The 16,906-nt window shown below is 40.4% G+C and overlaps 1 protein-coding gene and 1 pseudogene across 3 annotated transcripts in view; one reads left to right on the top strand and one right to left on the bottom strand.

Annotated features, from left to right (window-relative positions):
• The window catches only part of ERCC6 (ERCC excision repair 6, chromatin remodeling factor), an 84,013-nt gene that overhangs the window by 46,989 nt on the left and 20,118 nt on the right, over positions 1-16,906 (bottom strand). The window lies entirely within an intron of this gene.
• On the top strand, positions 13,826-14,666 carry LOC129069689 (microtubule-associated protein RP/EB family member 1-like; annotated as a pseudogene).

Here is a 16,906-nt window from a genome sequence, read left to right as displayed (position 1 = left end):
AAATGTTATAAATTTAGTAATATGATGCTTTGCACATATAAAATAAGTATATTTCAGAAGTGTAATGCCAAGTATGCATAAAAGAAAAAAATGTCTAAAGATCTAAAAGTCTTAGCAATACACCAAGGTAGTTGGGAAGCTGCAGTCATTTAGCCAGACTAATTCTGTATTCATACAACTGTAACACACTGGTGTCATGAATTTACAAAAAAAAAAAAAATATATATATATATATATTCAACAGCCTCACATTCTATTCACCTTCAAAATGGATGACTTTTTTCATATGCATGGAAATGATATTTTGAATTTCACAAAATGGTGGAAATTGATGAAAGCAATACAAATAAATGCCTTTGAAGTAAAAAGCTCACAGGAAGGGAGAACAGCAATATATATAAGAAGGCATTAATCTGCCACTTATTATGCAAGAATAATAGAGAACACATGAGGGAAGTTACAGGAGAAAATGGAAAGATAACCAAAACTGTTGCCAGTGGCTTTTCCATATTAATGGCTTGTATTGGCTCATGCTTCAGATTTTCCTAAATCCTCTCAAACAAGGAGCATCTGGCCTCAGCAAGCCTCATACCCCTTGCTAAATGGCCTCAGGCCTGGCAGCCAGCCTTGGTTCACGGCTTAGCCTCACCTGGCCACCTGTAAGCCCAGCACAAGTAACAGCCATCTGCAGATCACTTTGTAGCTTATGCTGTGTGACCTTGGACAGAACCCATGCAGTGGCTGACCTTTGATGTGCCAACAGCAATCAAGGCTCAACTACAAAAGTAGGGTGTACACAGCCCCCACAGTGGGCGCACCCTGAGTACCCAGCTTGGGTAATAGGGGAGGCTGTACCACTGGACCCTACAGGACATCTACTACATTAGGCCACTCTACCAAACCTGGAAGACGTAGCACCTTTACCTAATACACAGAATGAATACAGGGAGGCTGCCAAAATGAGGAGACAAAGAAACATGGTCCAAATGAAAGAACAGAACAAAACTCCAGAATAAGAACTAGACAAAATGGAGACACGCAAGCTACTAGATGCAAAGTTCACAAAAGCTACTAGAGGCAAAGTTCAAGACAACAGTTGTAAGGATACACAGAGAACTAAGTTAGAACTTCAACAGCATTAAAAAAGCATGGAAACCATAAAAAAGATCCAGTCAGAAACAAAGGATACACTAACTGAAATAAAGAACAATTTACAGGGAATCAACAGTACAGTGGATGAAGCCAAGAATCAAATCAGTGATTTAGAATATATGAAAGCAAAAAACACTCAATCAGAACAGCAAGAAGAAAAAAGAATCCAAAAAAAAAAATGAGAGGGTAAGGAGCCTCTGAGACAACTTCAAGCGTACCAACACTCCCATCACGGGGTGCCGGAAGGAGAAGAGAGAGCGTGGAAATTGGAAATCTATTTTAAAAAATAATGAAAGAAAACTTCCCTAACTTGGTGAAGTAAATAGACATTCAAGTCCAGGATGTGCAGAGTCCAAATAAGATGAACCCAAAGAGGTCCACCCTAAGACAAATCATAATTAAAATGCCAATGGTAAAAGACAAAGAGAGAATCTTAAAAGCAGTAAGAGAAAGTAGTTAGTTACCTACAAGGGCCCTCCCATAAGACTGTCAGCTGATTTCTCAAAAGAAACTTTGCAGCCTAAAAGGGATTATTGAGAAATACTCATTCAAAGTGATGAAAAGCAAGAACCTACCACCGAGATTACACTATCTAGCTACACTATATAGCTACACTATCATTTAGAGTCCAAGGACAGATAAAGAGCTTCCCAGATAAGAAAGGCTTAAAGAACTACATCACCACCAAACCAGCATTATATGAAATGTTAAAGCGTCTTCTTTAAGAAGGTGATCAAAAATATGAACAGTAAAATGGCAAAAAAAACCAAAAAACAAAAAAAACCAACCCATATCTAGCAATGATTGAATCTAAAAAACAAAAGAAAAGAAAAGCAGGACAGAAATGGAATCATAGATATGATAAGGGCAAGATGACTTGGGAGGAGCAGCCTAGCCAGAGACCCCCTCCCAGGTTAACTGTTAATCATTGCTTATCTGCTTCTGTAGCCCGTTTTCACATCCCTTCCCCCGCCTGGGGTAGCACATCAATCTCCCACCTGAATGCTAATCCCTTCCGCCCATCCGTTTCCCGCCGGAATGCTAGGGCTTATAAACCCCTATCTAACCCCTATTCGGGGCTCAGAATTTGGAGACTGCCTCCTCTGAGCCCGCGCGTGTGAATAAAGGCTTACTCCGTTCCCTGAATCGTGTCTTGAGTCTGGCTTTCCGTAACAGATAAAGAATGTTTTGTTGATTGCCAGATGAGAGGGCATCAGTGACATGGGTGAAAAAGGTGAAGGGACTGAGAAGTACAAATTGGTAGTTACAGAATAGTCACAAGGATGTAAAGTACAGCACAGGAAATAGCATAGCCAAAGAACACATATGCATGACCCATTGACATGTGAGAATTGCCTGAGGGAGTGGGGAGGTGGGTTGGATGGAGGAGGGCAAATGTGAAAAAACTGGGGCAAATACAATAGCATAATTAATAAAAATAATTAAAAAAATTAAAAGGGAACCAGAAAAAAGAAAATGAAGGGATTACAGCACATAGACTCCCCAGTTAGAGGAATGGTATATTTTCCAGTATCAATTACCAAACCTGCACAGAGGCCAAAGAGTGACAGGCAACCCCATCCAGATTGCTGCTTAAAGCACATCCTCTGATAAATCTTTGCCTTAATGAAATTTCAACTCCTCAAAGTAACAAAAAAGAAAGGGTTAGCTGAAGTGGAATTTTAACCAGTAAGGAAGAACCAGCTGGTGACGTGTAACTGTCTCTCTGGGCACTAAGAGAGCCTAAAAATCAGCACTGCCAGTAATTCCAGAGAACAGCAAATGGAAGAGGCAGTAAATAACCAAGTGTAAGGAAACAGCTATCATATAAGGTTTAATATGTGATAGTCTTTTCATGTAAAAATTGACCTTTTTTGTGCTTATCTTGTAAAGCCAATCTCTTCCTCTTTTATTTGTATTTTGCTTCCTTAATAATCATTTTCATGCAATTGACAAAATGAAGTACCTCTATGTGGCTATAATAGCTGTTGCTATTCTTGTGAGTTTCACATTATCTATAACTTTAGTTATGCAATGGTATACAGCAGTGGTTCTCAACCAGGGGCAAACTGACCACCTTCCACTGCCCCCTCCTTTGCCCCCAGGGTCATTTGACAATTGTGCAGACATATTTGTTTGTTACAATTGCTGGGGGAGGGGAAATATCCTACTAGCATCTAGCCAGCTGAGGGTAGGGATGCTGCTAAGCATCCTGCAATGCACAGAACAGTCCTCTATAATAAAATGTCATCTGATCTCAATGTCAATAGTGCAAAGGCTGAGGAACCCTGGTATACAGGTATCCCTTACTAGTGTAACTTAAATGTTCATAAATTTTTCATATAGGTAGATGAATTTTTCATCTAGTCAGGTAGTGACTAAAATTCTTGCTAGTCACTACCTGAAATTTAGCAAGCAAGCAAATTCAGATGATATTCCTCATTATCCAGGCTTACAATCAGAGCTCAGAACCAAACACCTGCATAACAAAAGATACTTGTATTTAGCAAATTTGTGGATAATACAAAACTTGAGGGAAAATCACAAGACCTGTCACAGGCACTTAAGATAATTTTATAAGAATAAAAAGAAAAACACCAGAAGTTACTGGCTTTAGAAGTATGGCGCAACAGGTCATTAAATATTTTAATATAAGAGGATCACATAATTAACTTCACTGATAGATAATGATTATTTCCTTAGGCTTAGCCAGGAAATCTTTATGGCTGTTAAATTTCCCACTGTACCTACTCTCTCTATCGAGAACTCTCTTCCTCCTCCCTCTCTCCTAAAATACAGGCATCAGGTCCCCACAGAACACACAGCACCTAGGAAACCCCATGAGATATTACAGAAGTAATTGCATCTCAGCATATTCAGCCTCACAAAGAAAGATGAAAAGAAACAAACATTTATTCAGTCTGGCTAAGGGATAACCAAAGGTGGTGGGGAAAAATCATTATTGCCTACAAATATTTCTATCATTGTGAAGACAAATCACCCCAATAAGATCACATACACATTATTAAAGACAGAAAATACCAGCTATAAACCAACCACATATGTGACTCAGGCTAAGAGATTCTTCTGTTACACAAAGCAGTAATTCCCCATGTGGTGTGTAGCCAGAACAGACCTGATCATCTAACTAGTGCCACTAAAACAGAGCAGCACCAAGTGCTAGCTGACAAGAAGTACAAGGCACACTGTACAGGTGGAGGAGAGCCAGATTAACCTGAATTCTGAGAGAAACAGGGCAAGCTCTTCCCATCCTAGATGCCATCAAGCATCCAGGAATGCTCTTTATAGAGTGCCTGACCCAATTCTCCTACAGCCTGAAGCTGGATGATCTGTCTGACCAGAAGATGTCAAGGGGGATTCTGTGCTATGAAAAACCTTGGTTGAACAAATACAGTAAGCACAGGCCAAAACCTAAAATCGGACTCAGGCAGTCTAGAATTAAATCCTGACTGCCATTTATTAGCTCCCTAATCCACAGCAAGTAAATTAACCTCTTCAGCATCTAAGCTTCCTCAACTGTGACGTGAAGAAAACACTAGCAACCCCTTCACTGGATTTGGGAGAGGATTAAATGAGATGTCACACTTAGTGGTATAAGCCTAAAATAAAATAAATGCTAAATGAATTAATATGCTATTATATTCAATACATAACGCTACCTACATATGCAAAACCCTCATATACCCCTGAGGCAGGAGCTATTACTATGTTCACTTACAGAGGGGAAAACGAAGGCAACATATAGTCCAATACAATCCTATGTGATAATGCAAAGCACCACAGAATTGGACAGAACTCCCTGAACATGTATATTTGAACTAGAACTAAAATAGTTTACCAAATGAATGCTAAGTAAATTACTATGAATAACATGATCACCATGAATAGACACCTAGCCATCACAGGGTACCTGCTGGAATAAAAGTGTGTAATATTTAGATTTGTGAACAGTGAACCGTCATGAAGTATGGCCACCTTTTATATAATGTAACAAAAAATAGTCACAGAAAGACTTAAAATTAGTTGATGGTGGAAAAATAAGATCCAGGACCAAGTGATCTGAAATTTTAAAAATTAGAAATGGCTCCAAAATGTCTAAATTCTGTCAGTTCAATAAATAATCTAGGTAATGGATTTAAAAGTCGAAGGAGGCAGTAAGTAGTCCAATGTTTTCAATTTTGGAAAAGAATAACTTTTTTCTGTTTTCTATTCTCTCATTTTAAATACTCCACATATGTAATATTCACAGCTGCAGCCACATAAAACCAAGCAGGCATGGTGTTCTGGCCTCTAACTCCTCATACAACTACCACAGTTAGCCCACTGCTGACTCCATTGGTAGCCACTTAGAAGAGAACCTAGTAATAAACAGAAACTTCAGCTCCAATCAGATGAAGGCAGAGAAAACATTCCCTGACTTCCCTATATTCAAGCAGGAATGAGAACCTCGCCCAGGCTGTGGGGCCTGGTGCTGATAATACAATACAATAACAATCTATCAGAAGTAACTTGGACCCAGGGCCAAAGGGCTAGCAACACGCCACTGAATAACCAGTTGAAACAGCACCAGGAACAACTAATACTTCCTCCAGTTGTAATCTACTTGCGTACCTTGTCAATGAAAACCTAACAATGCACCTAAGAGCTAGCTGCCATCACTTAAAGTTAAATTTATTTTCAAAAGAGAATTTCCAGCATGTCAAGAGCATTCAATATACAGAAGTGGAAAAAACACCTAGCTGGCATTATGTCCTACCTTGTGGCTTCCTCACATCTGTGCATCTGCATTCCTGCACTATACCCAACCTCTCTCCCTCCAACACACATCCACAAACTCCATGGATCCTGCAGACTTCTGCCCAAGCAGTGCCTCCAGAGAAGAAAGCCTTCTTCTTGGTGTCTCTACCAGAACACTCATCAAGCTTAGCATCTTTTGAAATCCTTATCTGTCTACCTCTAAGACTAGAGCCACTTGAGATTAGAGACTGTCTTAGTCATTTTTATATTCCTAGAGACTAGTATTAATGCCCACCTCACCACAGGCACTCAGTAAATGCTCACTGCCAAATGAATGAATGAATAAATGAATGAGGTTAAGAAGTGGGGCAGGGATAAGGAAAACATCAGGGAATGAAAAGCATAGCTTCAAAATGGTCAAAGTGGATCACTCAGAAATGAGTTGAAGTAACTTCCAGTTCTATCTCATTTACAGCCTACCTCCTGGTGCATTTCTTACTCCTTCTACATGTATGCCTTTAAGGTACTACTCCTGGCTGTAGCTACAGGATAAACATAGTTAAGGTCCACTACAAAGAATCAGTCATGGCAAACAGCAATTGCAAAGTCAGAGAATTTCTTAATTTGGAATTTTGTAACAAAAGAAATTTATATTGAATATAAAAATTTCGTAAGTTATTTTCAAATCCAGAGTTCTACTTTTTGGGTTTCCCAGTGGATTCACTTTGCAACTGGGATTTGCATAGAAGCTGATGGGAAGAACCATAAACCCCAAGTTAGGGTCCAAGGTTCGCTAGGACCAGTCCAAAAGCTGGACAAAAGATTAAACTTTTTATGAAGGAATTTGTCTTCTGTCAGGGGAAAAAAGATGTTTGACTAGCCCTAAAGTACAATATATTTACTTTAGTAAAGAGGAAATGTTTTTGATGTTCCCACCTTCATCTTTTCAGTCCATACATATAACAGTCACGGCTGCAAGCAAATAAAATGAGAATATTATTCACTTGCAAGGGGATGGTGGTCTCACTCCTATAGTCCCTCAGTCTCCAGTGGCAGCCACCAGAGGAGAACCCAGTAAAAAACAGAATTAAGATGTCTACTGAGAGTGAACACTGGATGTAGGCTGAGAGTTGCATTATATGTCTGTAACAGGTAAGGAGAGGTCTGAACTTTATTATTTTTTTTAATCCTCACCCGAGGATATGCTTACTGATTTGTGAGAACTGGGGGCGGGGCGGGGGGGGGGGGCGGGAGAGAAACATCAATGTGAGAAAGAAACATTGATCGGCTGCCTCCCCATACATGCCCCAAACAAGGATCCAACTGCACCCTGTTGGTACATGGTACAATGTTCCAAACAACTGAGCCACCTAACCAGGGCAGAGAGATAAGAAACTTTAAAACGTCATCTAAGGATGGAGGTAAAAGAGGGGAAAAGGGGGATAAATGGTAATGGAAAAAAAAAAATAAGTAAATGAAAAATTAAAGCATCATTTAACAATTGCTACATTTACCTCTTTGACCACAAAATGAGCCAAATACTAGATTCTTAGAAACCTAAGTGCAATGACATATGTATTATACCCTTTGGAAACTTTTTTTTTTAATACTGCATACATGTCAGATGATCCTATAATTAATTATTGGCAGGAGATTACACAAAAAAAGTAAAACTGAGAGCCTACCAAGTCTAAATGCTATCATGCTACCCCATCCCTATTGTCAGCCAAAATCTAGATTATTATAGACCACTCTGGGCATACCATCCTATATACCTAGGACAGCAAGAGTGTGGAAATCAAGCCTTACAAGGCACAACAGAAGGACCTGAAACACCTTAAAACAGAAAAAACCATACAAAAGCAAACCAAATTCTAAAACTTCAATTTAAATTTGTTGTAAAAAAGTGCTAAAGTTTAAGGAAAGATGGCCTTCATTTTTGTACAATAATGTGATTTCTTCCCTACCTCAATACTGTGCAGATGAGTCCAAACTCACCTGAACTGTATACCTCGATCTTTCCCATGGAACAGTAAAATCAGTTTAGTTCTTTTGACTGCAGATGATCTGGGGTGAACAGATACTTAAGATATACTAAATATCAGCAAACCAATATACTCAATTGCCTATACCAACCTACAAAAATGTAAAATATACCTATTAAAAGGAATTGTCAAATATTAGTAACCTGAGATCATGTATTAATAAAGTGAACATGCCCTCTCCAAAAATTCAAGGAAGTCACATACTGAGCAGCTTGAAATTCAAAATTTACCTTACTGTTCTGTCTTCATTTTTACATTACGAGGGCCACCAAGCCCGGAGCAGTTCAGCTTTACACTGACTGCAAGAAAAAGTCATATATCATACAGTTAAATCATTCTTAATATAGGGTGAAATTTCTATCTGCGGATCATTCTCCACTTACTGCAATATCCATGAAAGAAATTCTACAATAGAAGCACAGTAAGTTCAATTTGATTTTTAAAAACATATCCAAGGCACCAAGCTGGGTATTTAATATAGTTTGCATTTCTGCAGTGCACTAGGTTTTCTATTTCAGACAGCTAAGAATCCCTTAAAGATTAGTCTAATTTGCTAAATTGAGATACTCGGTGTCTTACTTTTCTTATCTGCCTTTTTATGGTCTATCTGGGTGGACTTAATTGGCACATCTAGGCAGATGAAATACCCTCAGTTAGGAGTCCAGATCTCACAGAGTAAATTAAGGCTGATGCAAACAATTATGCACTGAAGCTGAGAATGAGAGGTGTGTGCAGAGCACAAAGCAAAATTAGTCTTCATTTGTGTCTTAGCTTCATCATTTAAAAGAAGCCAAGACACACTCTAAGAAAATTCCTTAGGGGAGTAACTACTTCTCTTTAAAATACAGATTCTTAGAACTAAACCAAACTGAAGAAAGGGCATAGTTTTTTTTTCTTGAGAGAGAAATTAACTCCCCAAAACTGATTAGATTTAGATTTCCAGATCAAGTCTAGTTTAAACTTTCACTAAATTCAGATTTCTAGGAATCAAATGAAGTTCAGAGTGTATGTGTGTCAAGGTACAAGCCAATCACACTCCACAATGTAATTTGTCTTTTGTCTAAGTGCCACCTGAAGGTGCTGAATCCTTATCCAGTGCAAACAAAGATCCAAATGAAAGACAAACAGGACAATCCCAGTGCAAAGCGGGGGGGGGGGGGGGGGGCACTGCTAGGAGGAGGAGGAAAGAGGGCAAGGAGGAGGGAGGATGAGGAGGATGAACAAGAAGAATAAAGAGGCTCCATGAAGACAATAAAATGGAGACAGAGCAGCTGGGAGAGTGGTTCTTAGGACCACGGTCCTAGCAGCATTTCCAGCGAGGAACGGGTGAGTGTACACTTGGCCTCCATTGAGGGGCAGGAGAAACCAGCTGCTGAGGCAATACTCCTCTGAGTCCACCACACCAGACCAAGCTGATACATCCTGTCCACCTCACCCAAACCACCTTCAGACCCCAAATTACTTCCACTTTTTGGACTCAGGTTCCTATCTCCCAGGGAGTTGTGAGGATTAAACTAATGAATCCACAGAACATGAAGCACTGCAGTTATGTTTACAGTGGTAAACATTCGATAATGTTAGGTATCACTGTTGTTCTTGTACAACCTCTTCTCATTCCCCACCGACACACTTGCTCAGGCCATTGAGGCTTCCAAATTTCCAGATTCAAAAGACTTTTTTCAACATTTATACTACTTAGCATGACCCCTCTCAGCATCTGAAAATGCTGAGTCTTCCCCTTTTAGAATTACACTTGTATATACTACAGCCCTCTAAACCAGGATCCAACTCACCCCTAATCACAAAATCCCCAAAGCTCAAAGGGGAGGACGATGAAGATACCAAATGGTTAAGGTCTGCAGAGTATTAGAAGGTATTCTGTGAGATTTACATAATGAATGGAGTCATCAGTCCTTCTTAGCTCAAAGTTATTCATGTGAAATAAAGTGAAAAATAGGGCGAAGAAAAGAAAAACCTTCAAGGTAAACATGTATTAAAAATCAGTTACATCAACAGGCATCATGGCTACAGATTAAGGTTACACCAGACCATGAGGCAAATGCCATCCATCTCCAGATCAAACTTGTCAGGTCTAGACTCCCTACTAATTTCCCCAAATGCCCATCCAACTGGTTGCTTAGTTTGTTTTCAAGACAGGGAGGAGAAGGTTGCTATGTGCAGATTCTTGGCACCACCTTGTGGTCACATCTAGATATTGCACGTTCCACATAATTCTACAAATGGAAGAAAACTGGTATTTACACAATCCTGTCCTGGCTCCCAGTACCACCCAGTTCTACTTCTTAACTGTAAGATCATGGGTAAACTGATCAACTTGAAAGGGCCAAAATAAAGTGTCTGTACTTCCTACAACAATTATAGCAGCTGAATGCTAAGTATACATTGAATCAAAAACTGGAATAAAACGTAGAAAAAAATAACAAAAAATAGAGGTGCAGGTTGTCAGAATGGCTATCATGAATAAATCAACAAATAACAAGTGTTGGCAAGACTGGAGAAAAGAGAACCCTTGTGTAATGTTGGTGGGAATAAAGACTGGTGCAACCACGATGAAAAACACAGTGGAGGTTCCTCAAAAAATTAAAAATGGAACTGCCTTATGACCCAGCAATTCCACTTCTGGGTATATATCTGAAGAAAACCAAAACATTACATTAAAAGAATAAATGCACCCCTATGTTCATTGCAGAGTTATTTGCAATAGCTAAGATTTGGAAGCAGCCTAAGTATCCATTGGTATATGTGCGGATAAAAAAAAGTTGTGATGTATATATGGGAATACCACTTGGCCATTAAAAAGAATGAAATCTTACCTTTTGCCACAACATGGATGGACTGAAAAGATACTATGCTAAATGAATTAAGTCAGAGAAAGACAAATACCATATAATTTCTTTCTATGTGGAATCTAAAAAACAAAATAAACAAAACAGAAACAGGCTCAGATACAGAGAAGACTGATGGTTGCCAGAGGGGAAGGGGCCTGGGTGAAAAAAAGTGAAAGGATTAAGAAGTACAAGTTGGTAGTTACAGAATATCACCAAGATGTAAATTATAGCATGGGGAATGTGGTCATTAATATTGTAATAACTATGTGTGGGTTGGGTACTTGAAGTATGGGTGAATCACTTTGTGGAGTATACAATTGGCCACTATGTTGTATGCCTAAACTAGTGCAGTATGATTTTAAATGTAAACTGTCATTGAAAAATTAAAAAAAATAAAAAGGTGTACGTAGTTTTTTTCCTCTTAAAATTTTACTATTCAAAAAACAAGGAATCATCCAAAGTGAAAGGTGGGGATGGCAGGGAAGCCTTCAAAACATTTGAAGGTACCAATTCAAATCAATTTCAGGCTGTGATCTCAGCAGCTTAGCCCAAAGTACCAAATAATCTGAAGAGACTCAGGCACAACCTACTGAAGAGTCTGATTTCTAAACTCTACTGAGTTCCAGTGACTGGAACGGGTGAAAGGAAAGGGAGTGGAGGTGGAGATTTATTCTAGCAGCAATACCAAGTGGACTTTGTGCTAAAGTAGAGAACATTACATTCTTAAAACTCCAACCTTCTTACCAACGATTCATTCTAACTTCCTGAAAGGTTTCCTAATTGGGAACATTAAGGGCCTACGATCATGAAGAATGCCATCAACCTCACCTCAGAATTAGTGGGAACTCAGTCAAAGCGCAAGAGCAGTGCCCAGCTCCTTCTGCCCCAGCCCGCTGCCTCAGATACTCCAGGCTGAGCCCTCAGGTGATTCAGAAGCAAATGCCCTAACAGGAACCAGATGATCTATTATGTACAGCATTTAACTAAATGAACTGCCCCAAAGGTCCTCTCCAAAACCTCTCCTGTGTAGACATAATTTTCAGGGTACATAAAAGAAGAATTTTAGAAAAACTGATGTACAAAACTGAATGCTTCAGAAAAGAAAATAATACATAAATCTATTTACATACATCAACTGGTTCCCAAGTTTGACACCGCATTAGAATCACCTGGGAAAGCTTTTGAAAATTATTCCTGGTAGCTCAACACTAGGCTTCTTGAATCCACACCTCCAAGGGTGAGGCTTGCAGGTGATTCTGCAGAGTCAGCCTATGGACTTGGAACATTTGCTTTAGTCTATGCTCATTACCAAGGCTCATTACTATGCTCATTACAGGCTGTTCAGTTAGCAAGTTAAACAATAATGGCTGGCAAATGGAAAGAGTAAAAAGAGCTTCAGAGTATGGGTTTAAGTCACCCTAACTCTGGTCATGCTAACAGAAGACAAAACTTATTTGGAAGTGCATCCTCTCATTCAAGATGTAACCTGACCTATGCCCCAAGTCTGACCCATGCACAGTTGACTGCTGCTGGGAAAGAGGCAAGAGTGAGTGACATTTTTTGTGTTCTATCTCAAGGATTGGCAAATAGCTGCAATGAATGCTGCTGCTTCCATACACTAAGGTGAGGGCTTCTGCTGTCCCTGTCCTGAAGCAGACAGCTTAGAAACTGGGCCTCTGTAGACCATGGCCACTACACCATTATGCAAGGCAATCTAATGAGAGCCCTGAGGAAATAATGTGCCTCCAAGCAAAGCAAGTCAGTTTCCTTTCCAATGATGCACTTAAAGTTATTGGCAAATGAGGCAAGAGTTTGACCTGCATCCTAAGGTCCATATCAAAGTATCTGAACTAGCCATCAGACAAGGCCCTGTGCTGGGATGAGCCTCCTTCAAACAAGTATTCCCCCAAATACCCTGTCTGAATTCATTATTTCCTTCACACTGGTTAGGTCCTATACGTAAACACATTCCCTAATATACTCCAAGCTCTTTGCTGGAAACCCTAGAAGCTAATCCTAGAATGCAGATACGCATTCATGCATTGAGAGCAAAGACAAAGCAGTGGGAGCTGACCTATCTTAACTGGGAACTGAGTCAACAACAGAGGTCACAAGGACCACTAATCTTCGATCACCTTGAGGATAAAGGCACACCTATGGAACATGTGGTCTCCTAGGTCACTCAAAGGCTGTCCTGGCTATACAAACTAGACTAGAAAAGTGACATGTAAGTGTACATCAGGAACACGTGTCACTCAAACACTGAAAATGTGCTTTCTATTGTCTTTATTTGGCTCCTGGAGCTCCCAGACCCAAGCTTTCCAAAGCAGCAATAACATTTAAGAGCTAAACCCTAGTACTAGGAGCCACAAACTCATGGAAATTTTGGTACCACAAAATTAAAATTAAAAAGTAATGGATGTTTTTAAAGAACTGACTGAATATTTACTTCTAAGAAATACTCATCCATCCTGATCCATTAGGAGATATGAAAATCAGGGACCACCACTAAGGAGATAGCCTCTAAAAGTAATTTGGTGCAGCAAAGGAAGCAGGCTAAAAATGGGGGAAAAGCAAAATACAGTCTAAGAAATGGTTAAAACTGCAGAGACTGATCTGAGGTCTTGAGCTGAATCAGAAAGTTAGATTATAAGTGCTAATATCCAGTCTCAGAAAAGGTTAAACTCTAGAGAAGACTTGGTAGAAAATTCCCATTATCATCTGAAAACAAAGATACCTAGTTAGGACTAACCCAGAGCTAATGGGTTGTGAATAAACACAATCTGAGAGAATAAAGGAGATTCTAGAGTCACCTGCTTTCACTTTTAAGAATTTAAAAGAGCATTATAACTAACAGGGTTACAATGCATACTTAAGTTCAAAGCTGTGCCTAGACATCGGCATGTAATGAGGAGAGGGCGGGTGTGTGTGATTGAGGTCATCGAGCAGGGTCAGGTGGTTTGACCAAGACCAAGACAGAACTATGGCCAGCCATGGACAGTGGGCACAGTTCTGTCAAGAATGAAGATGGCAATGAACATATACTCAGCATCAGTCATGAGTGATAACCAAAGTCAACCTGACATGCCGGCCTGCATCAATGAGTCTCTGCAGTTGAACCTGACGAAGATCCAACAGTTGTGCTCGGCGGCTACCTATTGTCAGTTTATGAACATGCTGTCCTGGCTCCACTGCCTTAAAAAAAAATGATATTCCAAGATAAGTTAGGACATGAATACATCTATAGCTTCAAAATACAAGCAGGTTTTAAGAGGATGGGTGTTGACAAGTAATTCCTATGGACAAATTAGTAAAAGGAAAGTTTTGGGACAATTTTGAATTCCTTCAGTGGTTCAAGAAATTTTTTGATGCAAAGTATGATGAAAAAGATTATGACCTTGTTGCTGCCAGACAAGGTCAAAAAACAGCTGTGGCTCCCTCCCTGTTGCTCCAGCTCTGAACCCAAGAAACCTCTCAGCTCCAGCAGTGCAGCTCCACAGAGGTCCACTGAGACACACAGAACTACTGCAACCCCTAAGGCTGGCCCAAGTGTGGTGTCAAAGTATCCTGGGGTGGGCAATGGAGATGACAAAGCAGCCTAACTGATGCATCAGGTCAATGTGTTGAAACTTACAGTTGAAGACTTATAGAAAGAGAGCAATTTGTACTTTGAAAAGCTAAGGAACATAAAATTGATTTGCAAGAAGGTGGAGGGAAATAACTTTGCACTGCAGAGGACTGTGACATTCTCTATGCCACAGCTGAAGGCTTTGTGATACCTGATGAAGCGGGCCCAGAGAAGACACAAGAAGAGTATTGGCAGCCTGGACCAGCAGAACAATACCCAAACTCTTCACTCTAAATCATGCACTTAACTGTGAAATACTTTCAGTATCCTTAGTGGATTCACTAGTTTCAAAAGAAAAAAAGTACCTCTTCTTAAAGTGTACTTTTGCAGAAGTGTCATTCCTTTTCCAGTAAGTTTTAGTTAGGAGCTTTTACCTTGTTGTAGAGCATTATTAACATCTAGTTGATTCAGCTTGGAAACAAAGAGGCGGACCATGAGGCTCACCACATGGATGCTGGTAACACTGATTGTTAAAGAAGGTGCTTAAGTGATATACTGAGGTGGAGACTTTAGCAGGAAAACACTGACCTAAATTTTGAACAAATATAAAATCTTGCCAGAGAATGTTTTAATAAAAAAAATACCTTTTAAGATATGCTTCCAGAAGTGAATCAAATGAAGATGGTAGAGGAGTGAGTGCAAGTCACACTGACCTCATCCCAGGACCAATCTGAAATTACAAATTGTGGAGAAATCACCTGGAACAAACAACTCAACAATAGCGAGAGAGGAGCCTTGTAACCTCAGAGACAGAAGAATCGGCTTTAGCGCAATCTAACTGGTAAGGAGTGCAGTACAGATCTGAGAAGGCGGGCGGTGCACTCATGGGCAACAGCACCAGAAGGATATTGAAACGGCCAGGTGGATCCTCCTGAGAAGAGCGGGGTCTAAACCATAAGCAGGGATCTCTAGCCTACAGCACCAGGGCCCAAAAAGTACACAGAAAACAGCCAGCTGTGAAAAGCGGCAGAGTTGCTCTCTGCCAGAAACAGGCAGCTGGAGATGCAAAGAAGTGTTTAAAGGGTCAACGCGTAAGTTTTTATTTGCAGCCATTTACCCTAGTATCCGGCAAACGCAGGGGCAGAGAGAACTAGAGACGCCTGAGGAGAGACTGGGGAAGGAGGCTTTGGGGAGAGAACTGAGAGAGTAGCCCGCGGGATCTCGGTGCTGACTCATCCCCCATGTGGCAGCAGCCATCTTGCTCAGGCAGAGACCGCTCCCCCTAAGTGGCAACAGCATCAGAGGACCCAATAGCCCCATCCCCAGATGGAATCCCACACCACCCTGTGCTATCTAAACCACCTGCTGAGTCCAGAATGGCAGCCACAAATAGTAGATCCCTGCTAAAGGGGATGCAGAGTGGTCTGGAGACACTTGAGGAGAGATTGGGACAGAAGCTTTGGGGAGAGAAGAGAAGGGAGTAGCTAGCGGGATTCCAGTGCGGACTCCTCCCTCATACAGGTGGGAGAGGACCCAATAATCCCACCCCCAGGAAGGACTCCGCCCTGCTCTGAGCTGTCTAAGCTGGCCTGCTGAGTACAGAGTGACTAGATTAACAGCTGAAAGAGAAAGCCACAAACAGTAGATTCCTGGAAGTCTCAAATAGCTGCCTAACGTGAGACAGGGACAACATCTGACATCATCAGAGGCAGATCCAGAAAGTAAAAAACAGTGGTCTCCTACCATAGAAATTCACACCACAGTCAGGAAATCAAGACAAATCAACTTAAGACACAGAAGCAGAAGAGTCTCACAAATAATGGGAAGACAAAGAAACACTCCCCACTCGAAGGGAAAGGAGGAATCCCCAGAAAAAGAACTAAATGAAATGGAAGCAAGTAAACTATCAGATATCAAGTTCCAAACAACAGTATGAAGGAAGCTCAATGAGCTCAGTGAGCTCAGAGAGAATTACAAAAAACTACAGAGAAACTATTAGGAACTTACTGCAAACTATATCACCATGAAAAAGGACATGGAAACTATCAATAAGAGATAAGAGTAAATGAAGAATACATTCTGAATTGAAGAACACAGTAGAAGGAATCAAAAGCAGGCTAGATGAAGCTGAGGATCGAATCAGAGAGCTGGAGGACAAGATAGAAAAAAGCTCCCAAAAAGAGAAAGAAAATGAAAAAAAGACTCAAAAAGAATGAAGAGGCATTTAGGGAAATGCAGGACAACCTGAAATGTAGTAATATCTGTATAATAGGGATACCAGAAGAAGAGGAGGAGCAAGGGATAGAGAATCTGTTTGAAAAAGTAATGATGGAGAACTCCCCTAATTGGAGGAAAGAAAAAGTAACACAAGTCTAGGAAGCACAGAGGGTCCCATTCAAGAGGAACCCAATGAGGCCCACTCTAAGACACATCATCATTAAAATGGCAAACATCAAAGACAGAGAATCCTAAAGCAAGCAAGGGAGAAAGAGGTAGTAACATATAAGGGAGCCCCAGTATGGCTAGCAGCTGAC

The sequence above is a fragment of the Pteronotus mesoamericanus genome, unplaced genomic scaffold (assembly GCF_021234165.1).
Source record: "Pteronotus mesoamericanus isolate MK-2021 breed Mesoamerican mustached bat unplaced genomic scaffold, CSHL_Meso_final contig_230, whole genome shotgun sequence".
NCBI classification, from domain to species: domain Eukaryota; kingdom Metazoa; phylum Chordata; class Mammalia; order Chiroptera; family Mormoopidae; genus Pteronotus; species Pteronotus mesoamericanus.
The sequence above is the reverse complement of the archived record's forward strand: the minus strand, read 5'-3'. Positions and strand labels throughout refer to the sequence as shown.